Source organism: Alligator mississippiensis, chromosome 2 (assembly GCF_030867095.1).
Source record: "Alligator mississippiensis isolate rAllMis1 chromosome 2, rAllMis1, whole genome shotgun sequence".
Classification (NCBI taxonomy): Eukaryota; Metazoa; Chordata; order Crocodylia; family Alligatoridae; genus Alligator; species Alligator mississippiensis.
In genome coordinates, this window is record NC_081825.1 from 282,026,852 (window position 1) to 282,039,906 (window position 13,055).

The window sequence follows — 13,055 nt, forward strand, 5'->3', positions numbered from 1 at the left end:
CCCCTGTTGTGTGCATGGTGTTGCCATGTAAGTGGCGGCAGCAGCAGCAAGAATAGGAGCCGGTCACTGTCCCTTTGTTGCTGAGGGCGGTGCCCTGTGACTGCTGCCTGATGCCACCTGCTTGCCAGGACCCGTAGTCTGCCACAGGCTCTGGCCTGCGGCAGGGCACAGGGACCAGAGTACACCTGCCAGGGTGCTCCAGGCACGTTGCCATAATTCTCAGCTACAACAACCAAAAATAGCCAATAGTTGATAACTGTGACCACCTTCAACCTGAGATCCTGGTCCTGCCTTTGTTTCAAGGTAATTTGCATCATCACAGATCCTCAAAGGTCTAATAAAAGATATCGTCTCTACAACGAATCCTGATTGCCAATAGCCAATAACGTCATTTCTCCTTTTATTGGTGCCAATCCGACAGCCACACAATATATCAGTGCACCCCTATTTAACAGGGGAATACATGAATCTCAACATTCAAATATTATAGCTCAACCATTAAGTGTTTAGACACTACCTGTACAAACTAGGGGTGCACTGATAAAAAATTTTGGCTGATACTGATGGCCAATTATTAGCCAGCCATATCAGCCAATACCAATTCAATAGCTGATATGCAGCCCGGCAGCTTGGAGAGTAGTCTCTGGCCAGGGTACAGGATACAGTCGCAGGCAGCTCATCCAGGGGGCACAGAGTGTGGGTGGCTACCTACCACTGCATGCACCCCCAGGAGTGGCAAGAGGTGCATGTGCCCCCAGGATTTGCGCACAGGGTGAGGGCGGGCTGCCTATTGAAGATTTGGGATCAGAGGTTGCAGCCAGCTCTTCCAGGTGGGGGGGGGGGGGGGTTGTACTCAGGGCAGCTGGGGTGGGGGCAATGCTGGGAAGGGAGGTTATGGGGGGGCTATAGGAAATTTTAGGGTGGCTGTAGCCCACCCCATAGCCCCCCCCAGCACTGCTGCTGCCCACCCAACCCCACCCCTACCCTCCCCCAGCGCAGGCCCAGCCCTGCCTTCCCACCAGGAAAAGGCCGACATACACCCTGGCCCTGACCCCACAGCAGGTAGCCTACCCTTGCCCTGCACACAAATCCAGGGGGCATATACCTCTCATGCCTCCCTCAGGGGTGCACGCAGGAGTAGGTAGCCACCCCTCCTCCCCACCCTGTACCCTCCCAAGGAGCTGCCTGGAGCTCCATCTTGTGCCCCGCCCAGTCCCCCCCCCCCCCCCCGGCACGCCAGCTGGGCAGCACCTGTCCCTGCCCCATTCCCTCCCTCACTGTGGGGGCCTCGATCTGCTCCCCCCCATGCCCCTTCCCCCCTACCAATTTACCAGCCAGAAATTGCTCTCCAAGCTGCCAGGCTGCATTCTTGGCCACATGCATGCTGCAACTGTGCACGTGTACACGGTATTTACCAATGACATTATCAGCTACACCAGCCAAAAAAGCTGACTGCTAAACATATCAATTTTCCTTTCATTGGTGCCAATCCAATATGGACCGATACACTGGTGCACCTCTAGTACAGACATATAACAATTAACATGAAGAACTTTACATTAGATTGTACTAAGTAGTTAGGAGCAGGCATGCAATCTGCCTTCCAAACTTGCTGCCCATGGTGGGTATAACAGTAGCAACTCCAATAAGCGGCTAGGTGCAATTTGTACTGACACACAGATACTCTTCACTTTCTGAAGGTCACTTCACCCTGGAGTGGAATGACTTGCATCAGTTTAAAGTTTTGCCTATATATCTGTTCTATTTTTACTCTGAAGAAAAGCCAAATTACCCAGAAATAATATATCATGTGTCCAAACCTGAAGACAAAGACAAATATAATCACATGTGATAATGCATGGTTATATGGCTGCAACTGACTAATGAAAACTACAAGTGAAGTAGAGATGTGTCCACAAATAGCTGGATAAAACTTGGGTATGGATTTAATGTTTCCCATTGGCTTTACAGTTTTTACTTTGCTCTGTTTGGCTTCTTTCCAGATTTTTGTTTGACACCCATCACCTTGACATCCAGGTGCTTCACATACATCATTGATCAGGAAGTCACATTATCTGCACTTCGCAGATTGGAAACCGAGACACAGAGGGCCCATCTAGACCTTTAAGTAAAGGCGTGATAGGATCTGATCAACAATCGACACAATCGCGCTTCCTGCCATGTCACACATGCATGGCAGGGAGTGGGATTGTAGGATCCGGCATCAGATCCTATCACGCCTTACTGCCAGTGCCAGGACAGCCTGCGATCACAATCCCAGGCTCCCCCTGCATCAGCAAGTAGCAGGTTTCTACAGGGGCGAGTCCCACAGCTGATGGGATTCACAGCTGTGGTAGTATCCCACATGGTGCCATGACTGAGATCCCCACACTTGGGACACACAGCCACAGCAATGTGGGGCATGTTGCAGTGGCAGTCTTGTCAGCTGATGGCACTAGCAGCCACAGCAACATATGGGGCACTGCCATGGCTGGGAATCCTGTCAGCTACAGGACTCCCAGCCATGGCAGTGGGTGGTGGTCAGCTCTGGGACTCAGCTGATGGGGCTCCCACCCGCAGAGGCATGGGTATGTTTCTTGCTGCTTGTTCAAATAAAAACTGGATAGAAACCAACTATAAAATTGTTACACATTTTCAAGCTCTATCTGTAGCTGGATGGACCTTTTTATGGAGGGACAACTACTTTGCACATGTAGCTAGACTAAATTCATCATACCAATAACCAGTTAATTGTGTAACATGAGTAGCATGTAGAAGGGGCCTGAGAGACGCAATGTCATCCTCACGATCGCACTGAGGGGAGTGACAGCAGTCAGGCTACGGCAGCAGGGCAGAGCTGTGGCGCGGCACATGAGCAGCTGGAGGCAGGAGGAGGAAAGATCAGCAAGCCCCTCTCCTGTCTGTTACTCCTTCTGCTGCGGGCAGCATGGCTGGTGCAAGGGGCCCAGCAGAAGGTCTTGTTGCCCCGCTGCCTCCCATGCCACAACCCAGCCACTGGGGCGGCTCCTGCCTGTGCCAGTCCAGCAAGACTGCAGCCCCATGCCTGTTGTGAGCACACAAATCTGGGGATGCACGTGCCCTCTTCCCCACACCACCCACCCCATACCCCACGAGCAGGGAGCTGCAGGTCGGGAGTGAGATGCACCGGCAGGGCTGTGGGGATGGAGAGCTGTGGGTTGGGAGTGAGAGGAGCCTTGAGTCCAAAAGGGTACAGAACCACTGCTCTAGCTGATATTTTTATTGTGTGCTCTGTAGTTTAAAACAGCTTAATAAAGAATTAACAGGAATCAAGGCCTACAGGATATATTGTTACAGCACTCCACACCATCACATGCTATGCCACTTATCTTGATCTTTCTGTGTCCTTTTTTACCCTGTCTCTGAAGTACATCAGTTACTATGGAAACACTCATTGGTATATGCAGAGTTTAACTACATCCACAAGTGCAAAATACAGTCAGTTTACACAATGGCTTGGGCAATGTAAATGTATGCTACTGTAACTATGTCCCCGTTCATGGTGTAAGACAACTAGATAATAAAACTGCACCACACATAGCAGTTCTGCACACTGGAGACCCAGGTAATGCGCTATACTAGTCATCTACAACTGAGAAAAGAGAACACTTGGAATCAGAAACAATAGCTCTTGCAATGTAGTAAAAAGACGTTAGCCCCCATAATTTTGCAGTAATGCTTGAGCAACAACCATATGATAGAAGTGTCTTATGACCATCTTATGACCCTTTTGTGTAAAGATCAGGAGGTCTAATGTCCAAGCTGTGGTTCTTACTGCTTGCCTTGCATTTTGAAATTATCTCTGTCCAGTGCCTTAAGGTTACGTTAAGATAAGAAGTTACTAAAGTTTAACTAACTTTGTTGAAATTGCTCTTTTCTTCTGAGCATGCTGCAATTCTACCTTTGAGTGCGCACGTACTAACCCTGATAAGTCACATTAACCAATAACTAGTTAAGTACAGCCTACAAGATAAGACGTCACAATTAGGAACTGGTACTGCAGCCAATAAACTTCTAGTACGTCAAGACTCTGTTGAACGTAAGCTATAAAAATGTGATTCCAGGCCGGACTCATCGTCGGCCCTGATTTGAGCTCTCTGCTCCTCGGTCGAACTGTTTGCAAACAATAAACCTAGATGGACCCAGCCTGTATGTGTGACTCTTTCCTTGAGGGTAATTGAACAAGCCTCCAGGGGAACGAAACTAGCCGTTTTGGCAACAGCAATCATAGCTTGGTGACTCGCTCACTGAGAGACCCAATTTGCATGGATGTGCAATTGCCCATTTTGCATGTGCAGATGGCCATTCTGCAAACCTTGCTGGCACAATCGTGAAGTCCCTGCTGCTGAAACTCAGTCAATTCAAAATACAAACATTGCATGGAAGTGCGAGGTTCCACAGGTAGTGACTAGCCCAGACTCAACAGTATTTGGATTTACAAAGCAATTAATTCAACTTCTGCAAACCTACTTAAAATAACCCAACACTTACTTATCTTAAACTGAAGGATGACTCATTCAGAAACAGAAAGTGCCAACTCACAGCTCAGCTTTAATATGTTATCGTCGCCCACTGAGTAGCAGCTCTGAGAGATTGTGCCGAAAATTTCTCTCCTTTTGATCTTAACATATTCCCACTACCTTGTTAGGGAAAAAAATGTGCCCAATGCAAGCATATCAGAATTGGAGCTGTGCCGGATACAGAAATATCACTTTACTAAACTGAAAGCCTTGCTCAGTTTGATTTAGAGAGCTCTTGAGTAAGACCCAAAATCAGGAGAGAGAAGGGAGATCTATTTCAGCTCTGGTCCGTCCTTTTCTGTACTCTAGGTTGCTCATATTTGGTCTTTGTCTTCAGTGCATAACAGGCTCTTAAAAGGGATTTGAAATACAATTGGCAGTCAGCCTCAAATTTCTTTTATCCATAATACGATGCTCTTTACCATTCTCATTGACAAATCTGGAAGTTTTCATTCACAGCTGACACCTCATTTACCTCCTCTGGCTGCCTTGCAAACACAGAAGGATTAATGGCTGAAACCAAGAGACAGGACAGAGTACATTCCAAGCATGACATGATCTGAAGCTGACATTTCCCCCTCCCTTAGTTTGAAGCCCCCTTCTATCTCGCTGTATGCAGCTCATGCCTGTAGCACAATTTTGCTACTGCTATGTGGTGCACTTGAGAGAACCAGCTCCTCTTATGGCTGATGATGACAGCACCACTTGAAGGCACTCTGACAAGCAACCAAACCTACCTCCTACTAGTGATATTAATGTGGTCTCAAGGAGGGGAGACTGAGTGACAACCATTACAGGTTCCTTTATGATCCACTTAGCCGAGTGCACTATAGACCAATTCCTCCTTACCACCCCGCTGTGTTGCACCAGTCCCCCTCAGCGACCCTTCCTGAGTACAGCACTTGCTTAGGATAGCCATAGCCAGAAAGAAGGGAGATTCTCTGAAATTGTTCTGAACAGTTCTCTGCATGGTTTGTCTGCTCACCAGCACTGCAGTTGATCCAAAGCGATGGTGACACTTCATTATCACATGCCCACTATTCAGAAAGAATGCAGGCATCCAATTTAAAACCAAAGCGCTGTGTGTCTTGTACATTTAAATGGCTACACTGTCCTACATTCCCAAAGTCAGGATACGAGTAAAAAAGCACGTCTCCTTCAGAGGGAAATATGGGGAGAAATCACAGAAAGACAGTTTGTCTTCAATAGAAGGGTATTACTGTACTTCCCTAAACACTTCACTGCTGCTGCTGAAAGGAGTGAGCCATCAAGTCCTTGGTATTAGCATCTTCTCTCCCAAATTCAAGGAACTTTATTCCAGATGCTAATCTCCTTTCAGCATTATTTAATTTGCCTCCTATTAATCATCCAGAGCAGCTGGCCCTGTAAACACTCAAATCCATGAATTAACCATCGGGTATGTCCAGGAGCCAGGCAGTGCCCAGCTGCATAGCTCCACCACCCACTAGTCAGACAAAACCTATCTTCAGGGCCTTGGCAGAGTGGAATGAAATCTACTTAAGCAACAAAAAGGGCTTACATGGCCCATCCGATTAATAAAAAACCAACTTAACTGTTTCAGTGCCTCCTGGACCCAGCCTCCAATACAGCCAGCAGAAAAGCATCCCCTCTCCCTGCAGGCGTGTGTCACATCTCAGACAGCATGGCCAGGGGAGGGGAGCTCCTGTGGTACTGCATAAAAAAGAGAATAAAGGAAAAGCCTGGACATTCTTTTGCAACTAACTCTCACATACAGACAGGATTTAGATGGACTCTACCTACCTGTCCTGCATGAATGCTAGACCAGAGCTCCACTTCCCTGGACTCCCCACAATGCTTTCAACTCCTTGGGCCAAGTTCCACTGGTGTTAGCTCAAAACGCCTGAGTTCTGGTTTTGATTTAAGGGTGCAACACATCTCAATTTGTTATGTGCTGTGTAAAGACATACACACCTCCTCAGAACCCTACAGCATCACATAGGCAACCTGGCCTCTTAAACGTCATTACCAACCATTATTAGTATGATGCATTTAAAGTAGTTTCTGTCAACTAATATATACTCAAAACAAGCTGCAAGTCCAAATACCGATAGCAATAATATTATAGAAGGTTTTCTTCCCCCCCCCCCCGAACAGACAATTACAGTGTGTTAATGCAGTGCTAAGTGACTGGCACTGAGGGATACTTTTTTAAGAAAAAAAAATAGTCCTTTTCAGAATTCTCTATTAAAGAAGTATGAGAGACACATAGAATAGTATTTCTACACTTTAAGGAAGCTCCTGTTGAAAGGATTAAGGGTTTTTCCACTCTCCTGTTCTCTCCCACTGATGTTACGAAAGGTCTTTGGGTGGTCCAAGAGCCAAGCTGCCAAAACTGTTCTACACTTCATGGCCTTTTTGCCATAAATGTGTTATTGGCTGTTTTTCTTAAAGCCCCAGCTCCTGGAATCAGATGGTTCAGGATGGTGACCATAGTACACACCTGAGGTAGCTTTAATCAGCACTCTCACACAAATAGCAGCCACAAAAGCAACAGTGGCACAAACCCCGCAGAGATCCTGTGTATGTTCTCAGTGCCTAAGGCCTCTTTCATCATAGCATTTCACTACCCAAGCCAGCTAAATTAAAATTACTGTAGCTCAGGCATGTCAGCATGTGCTGCAACCACACACCTTTGACAGCACCAGGTCTTCTGCCCTCAGGCAGAATCCCAGCTTCCTTTTAAAAAGAAGTAAATCAGAGAAAAGCTAGAAAATGCATGCAAAGAACAGAAGGCAAGTAGAGAAACAGAGGCCAGAATTATTTTGAAATCTTCAAGACTTTTACGCTAATCTATTCACAGAAGTCATAAAAATTAAGGGCTGGAAGGGACCTGGAAAGATCATTGAGTCCAACCCCCCTGCTCTGGGCGGGAATACTGCTGAGATCAAATGATCCCAGAGAGGTGTCTGTCCAGTCTCCTCTTGAAGACTTCCAAGGTAGGGGACTGCACCACCTCCTTGAGACGTCTATTCCAGACTCTGGTCACCCTTACCATAAAGAAGTTCTTCCTTACACCCAAACTAAACCATCCTCTAACAGTTTATGGCCATTGTTCCTTGTCTTCCCCTAGGGCGCCCTGATGAACAGTTTTTCTCCCAGCCCCCGATATTCACCCCTTACATACTTACAGATGGCCACCAAGTCTCCCCTCAGTCTTCTCTTCCCCAGGCTGAAGAGTCCCAGATCCCTTGCATCTTTCCTCATAAGGTTAGCCCTTCAGGCCCTTAATCATTCTTGTGGCCCTTCTATGGACCCTTTCAAGATTCTCCACATCTTGTTTGAAGTGCAGCACCCACAACTGGACATGGTACTACTGCTGGGGTCTCACCAGCGCCAAGCAGAGGGGAAGTATCAATTCCTTAGCCCTGCTCATGACGTATTGACTAATGCATCCCAGGATGCTATTAGCTCTGTTGACTACAGCATCACACTGGTGGCTCATGTTCATCCTGTGATCAACCATAATCCCAAGATCCTGTTCAGTCATCATGCCGGCAAGGACATCTCCTCCTAACCTATATTCATGATGCTGGTTACTTCTCCCCAGATGAAGCACTCTGCATTAATCCTTATTGAACTGCATCCGGTTCCGCTCTGCCTACCATTCCAGCTTATCCAGATCTGTCTGGATCCGCATCCTATCCCCTAGCATGACCACTTTTCCCCATAATTTATATCATCCACACACTTGGCCAGCGTGCTTTTCACATCCTCATCTAAATCACTGATAAAGATGTTGAACAGCATGGGGCCAAGAACCAAACCCTATGAGACACCAATGGCCACCTCCTGCCAAGATGATATAGACCTGTTCACTAACACTGAGTTCAACCCCTTAGCCAGTTCCCAACTCACCTGACCATGGACTCTGCCAGCCTACAATCCCCCAGTTGTTTGGGGTTTTTTTATAAGAGCATCATGGGAGACCACATTGAAGACCTTTTTGAAATCCAAGTATATGACATCAACCGCATCTCCCACATCTAATCGGTTCATTACTTGCTCATAGAAGGAAACAAGCTTGGTCAGACACAACCCGCCCACAAAAAGACTACGTTGGCTATCCTTCAGCATCATGCCTTCTGCCAGTCTCTCACAAACAGATTTCTTGATAATTTTTTCCAAAATTTTACCCAGTATTGAGGTCAAATTGACCGGCCTATAATTTCCTAGATCCTCCCTCCTCCTCGTCTTAAAGATTGGTTACTACATCTTTTGACTGGGAGAGGAAGGGAAGGGAAAGGAAGGGAGTGATGATTTTTTGCACACCTGGTTCTGGCAATCCTCTTCTAGGCAGCTCCTAACTGCCTGCTACTTTTCCAAGTTTAAGTTACAGCTTTGTTGTTGCCATTACTGGTAAACAGCTGGGGGAAGAATGAGGCCAGAAGGACTTCCTAACAGTGATGTTATCATGCTAATGCATGAGGCAGAAAAATCAAAGCAACTATCCACCAGGTGCTGTCCAAAAGCAAGAAACAAAATAGGGAGATTTCTCTCCTCTTCCTACTCTAAGAGGTTTGGGATGACAACTAAAAGGAGATGGAAATGTGAAGTGTGTGTGAATTGTGGGTCTCTTTTGCTAATCTGATCCTGGAACTCTGTCCTTGGATAACTTCTTGTTGAGTATTTTGGAGAGAAACAATACTCTCTTTTTAAAGCTTTTATAATCACCAATGATATAAGCAATGATCTTTAAAGATGCAGATGCTAGTGATGTGCTTTCTGAAGCTTTCAAATAGCATCCCCTACACTGCAAATTCTGCTGCCCTACTGACAAACCTTTTATTTTATTTTATTTTCCCTTCTTCACCCCCTACTGTTGCAGCAGCAAAAAGACTGCTTTAATTTTTTTCTCTTTGTCTGTTCAATAGCATCATGGTGCTATCAGCATTGTCAGCAGGAATAAGCTTCTCTCTGCTGTGCTCTTCATTCCTTGTTTGCCCTACATTAAAAAAGGAATTGTGTTCATCAGGCAACTGCTGCCTCAGACACAGGCAATCAGCAGACCTGATGGGCTATATCCTGTTCTAAGGTCCTTGTACAAAACTCCAATTGAAGACAGTGGGTATTGATTGCACAAATCCAGGAGCACAGTGGCATGATTCCCTTAGAGTGATGTTTTTTTCTCCATTCACAAAGATGCACAATTGATATTTAAGACAATGTGATCTCAGAGGGGAAGCTCATTCGGGTTCCCCAGTGCTACAACACATATGAATTGGAGATGATTTTTATAATTATAAGATAGGCCCCTTAAAAATGAATACAATCTAATTCTTCTTCCAGTTGTTACCATATTTTCTCACATACAACATACAATTCCCCCCTACCCTCCCAAGAAACAGCTTCTGGAAACTGCAGCGCACCTTCATAGATTTCATAGACATTAGGGCTGGAAGGGACCTCGGAAGATCATCAAGTCCAGCCCCCTGCCTGAAGGGCAGGAAGTCAGCTGGGGTCATAGGATCTCAGCAAGATAAACATCCAAATTTCTCTTGAAGTCATTCAATGTAGGTGCATGAACCACCTCCGGTGGCAGGCTGTTCCAGAGCCTGGGGGCTCGGACAGTGAGGAAATTCTTCCTTGCGTCCAACCTGAAACGGTCTTGCTGGAGTTTATAACCGTTCGACCTTGTCATTCCCTGGGGTGCTGTGGTGAACAATCGTTCCCCCAGACCCTGGTGAACACGCCTGATAAACTTATAGGTGGCCACCAGATCACCCCTGAGCCTGCGCTTTTCCAGGCTAACGAGTCCCAGGGCTCTCAGCCTGTCGTCTGTTTTCCTGACCTCTGATCATGTACGTGGCTCTTCTCTGGACTCTCAAGCTTCTCCACATCCTTTTTGAATTGTGGAGCCCAAAACTGGACGCAGCTGTGGCCTCACCAAGGCCGAGTACAACAGGAAAATGACATCCTGGGATTTGCTTGAGAAGCATCTATGGATGCAAGCCAGCGTTTTTCTTGCTTTACTGGCCGCAGCATCACATTGAAAGCTCATATTCATCTAGTGGTCAATCACCTCATATATCACCTTAAGCGGGGGGCAGCCCCCTTGCTGCCCCCCCCACCTAAGGTGGGGGAGCAGCAAGGAATAGGAGGTACTCTGTTTACCAGGGCATCCCTTGGGGTTACTAGGAACACTGGCCATAAGCTGATGGAGAGCAGATTTAGATTAGACATTAGGAAAAATGTCTTTACAGTGAAGATTTCCACAATCTGGAATGGGCTTCCAAGGGAGGTGGTGCTCTCCCCTACCTTGGAGGTCTTTAAGAGGAGACTAGACAAGCACCCAGGGCAGATAATTGGACTCGATAATCTACTAAGGTCCCTTCCAACCCTAAAAATCTATTAAATCTATGAAAGCCTCTGGATAAAGGTTAGAGGGGACAGCAGCAGGGGAGATGTTATGGTGTGTGCTTGCTACAGGCCTCCAAAACAAGAGGAGGTGGACAAGACCTTATTTACACAGGTGATGGAAGTTTCCAAATCACAGTACTTGGTGAACTTTAATTATCAGGACATCTGCTAAGAGGGAAACACTGCAGTGCACAAGTAGTCCAGAAAGTTTCTGGAGTGTGTTGGGGATAACTTTTTGATTCAGATGGTAGAGATGCCAACGAAGGGAGAAGGTCTTCTTGACTTCCTACACACAAACAGGAGGGAATTGGTTAAGCATGTAAAGGTGGAAGGTAACTTGGGTGACAGTGATCACATAATGATAGAGTTCAAGATCCTACAGGTAGGAAGGAAGGAATAAAGACAATGGACTTCAGAAAAGCAAAACTTTAACAAAATTCAGGGACCTCGTTCGTAGGATCCCTTGGGAGGCAAGTCTCAGGGGAAAGGTGTTCAGGAGAGCTGGCTGCACTTTAAGGAGGCTCTTTTAGGGTTCAGGAACAAGCTATCCTGATGAAAGATAAGAAGTGCAATAAGAGACCACCTGGCTAGACAGCAATCTCTTCAAAGAGCTGAAAACTCAAAAGGGAATCCTATGAAAATTGGAAACTTGGTCATAGTACTAGGGAAAAGTATAAGAGTATCTCACAGGCATGTAGGGAGACATTCTGGAAGGCCAAGGCACAATGTGAGATGCAGCTGGCAAGGGACATAAAAGGCAATAAAAAGGTATTCTATAGGTATGTCAAAAGTAATAAGATGACTAGAGATACCACAGGTCCCTTATGAAATGCGGAATGCAAGCTAGTCACAGAAGGCTGAAGTAGTTAAGCTTTTTTACTTCAGTTTTCATAAATGGGGGCAGCTAACAGCTGATGAGTTCAGTTGGTAGCAGAGATAGGGAAGGAGACAAACAGCCTAGGGTAATGTCAGAACAGGTTAGGAATTACTTAGTTTTCAAGTCAGCAGGGCCAGATGCACCTTAGGGTACTGAAGGAACTGGCTTAGGTAATTTCAGAGCCATTGGCTATCCTCTCCGAGACCTCACAGAGGTTGAGTGAGGTCCCGGACTACTGGAAAAGGGCAAATCTAGTGCCTGCCTTTAAGAAGGGGAAAGAGGATCCAGGGAATCATACCTGGAAAGATTGTGGAACAGATTGTCAAGGAATCCATTGTGAAGCACTTAAAGGAGAACAAGGTAATCAGACAGACAGCATGGATTCCCTAAGAATAAGTCATGCCTGATCAACCTTATTTCCTTCTATGATAAGGTGACAGGGTCTGTGAGTGAGAGGAGAGCAATGGATGTGGCATACCTTGACTTTAGCAAGGCTTGACACTGTTTCCCAAAACATCCTCATTAACGAGCTAAGGACATACAGACTAGATTAAAGATGAATACTTAACTGGTTGGATCATCCTGCTCAATGAGTAGTCATCAGTGGTTCCATGCCCAGTTGGGGGGAGATACCAAGTGGGATTCCCCAGGGGTCTGTCCAGGGTCTAGTATTGTTGAACATATTGATTAATGATTTGTAGGTTGAGATCAAGTGCACAGTTAGGAAATTTGTGGATAACACAAAGTTGGATTGAATTGTGGACACTCTGGAAGGCAAGGCTAGGATCCTGAATGACTTAGATAGACTGGGAAATGGTCTTCAATCAACAGGATGAAATTTAACAAGAAGTGCAAATTCCTGCACTTGGGATGGAATAACCACATGCACAAAAACAGACTGGGGAATGAGTGGCTAGGCTACAGTACTGCAAACAAGGGCCTGGGGTTACAGTGGACCATAAACTGAATACAAGCCAGCAACATGTTCTTATTACAAAAAAAAAAAAAGCCACTACTAGGTTGTATTAATCGGAGTGTCACTTGCAAATCAAGGAAAGTAATTCTTTCTCTCTGTTCAGCACTGATGACTCTCCACCTGGAAGATTGTGTCCAGTTTTGGGCCCACGCTTCAAGAAGGACATGGACAGATTGGAAAGAGTTCAGCACAAGGCAACAAAGACGATTAGGGGCCTCAGAGTCAAGACTTATGAGGAAAGGCT

At 46.1% G+C, this 13,055-nt stretch overlaps 1 protein-coding gene across 3 annotated transcripts in view; it reads right to left on the reverse strand.

Annotated features, from left to right (window-relative positions):
* CCDC85C (coiled-coil domain containing 85C) overlaps positions 1-13,055 on the reverse strand; it is a 177,706-nt gene that overhangs the window by 28,062 nt on the left and 136,589 nt on the right. The gene's annotated exons all lie outside the window — the stretch shown is intronic.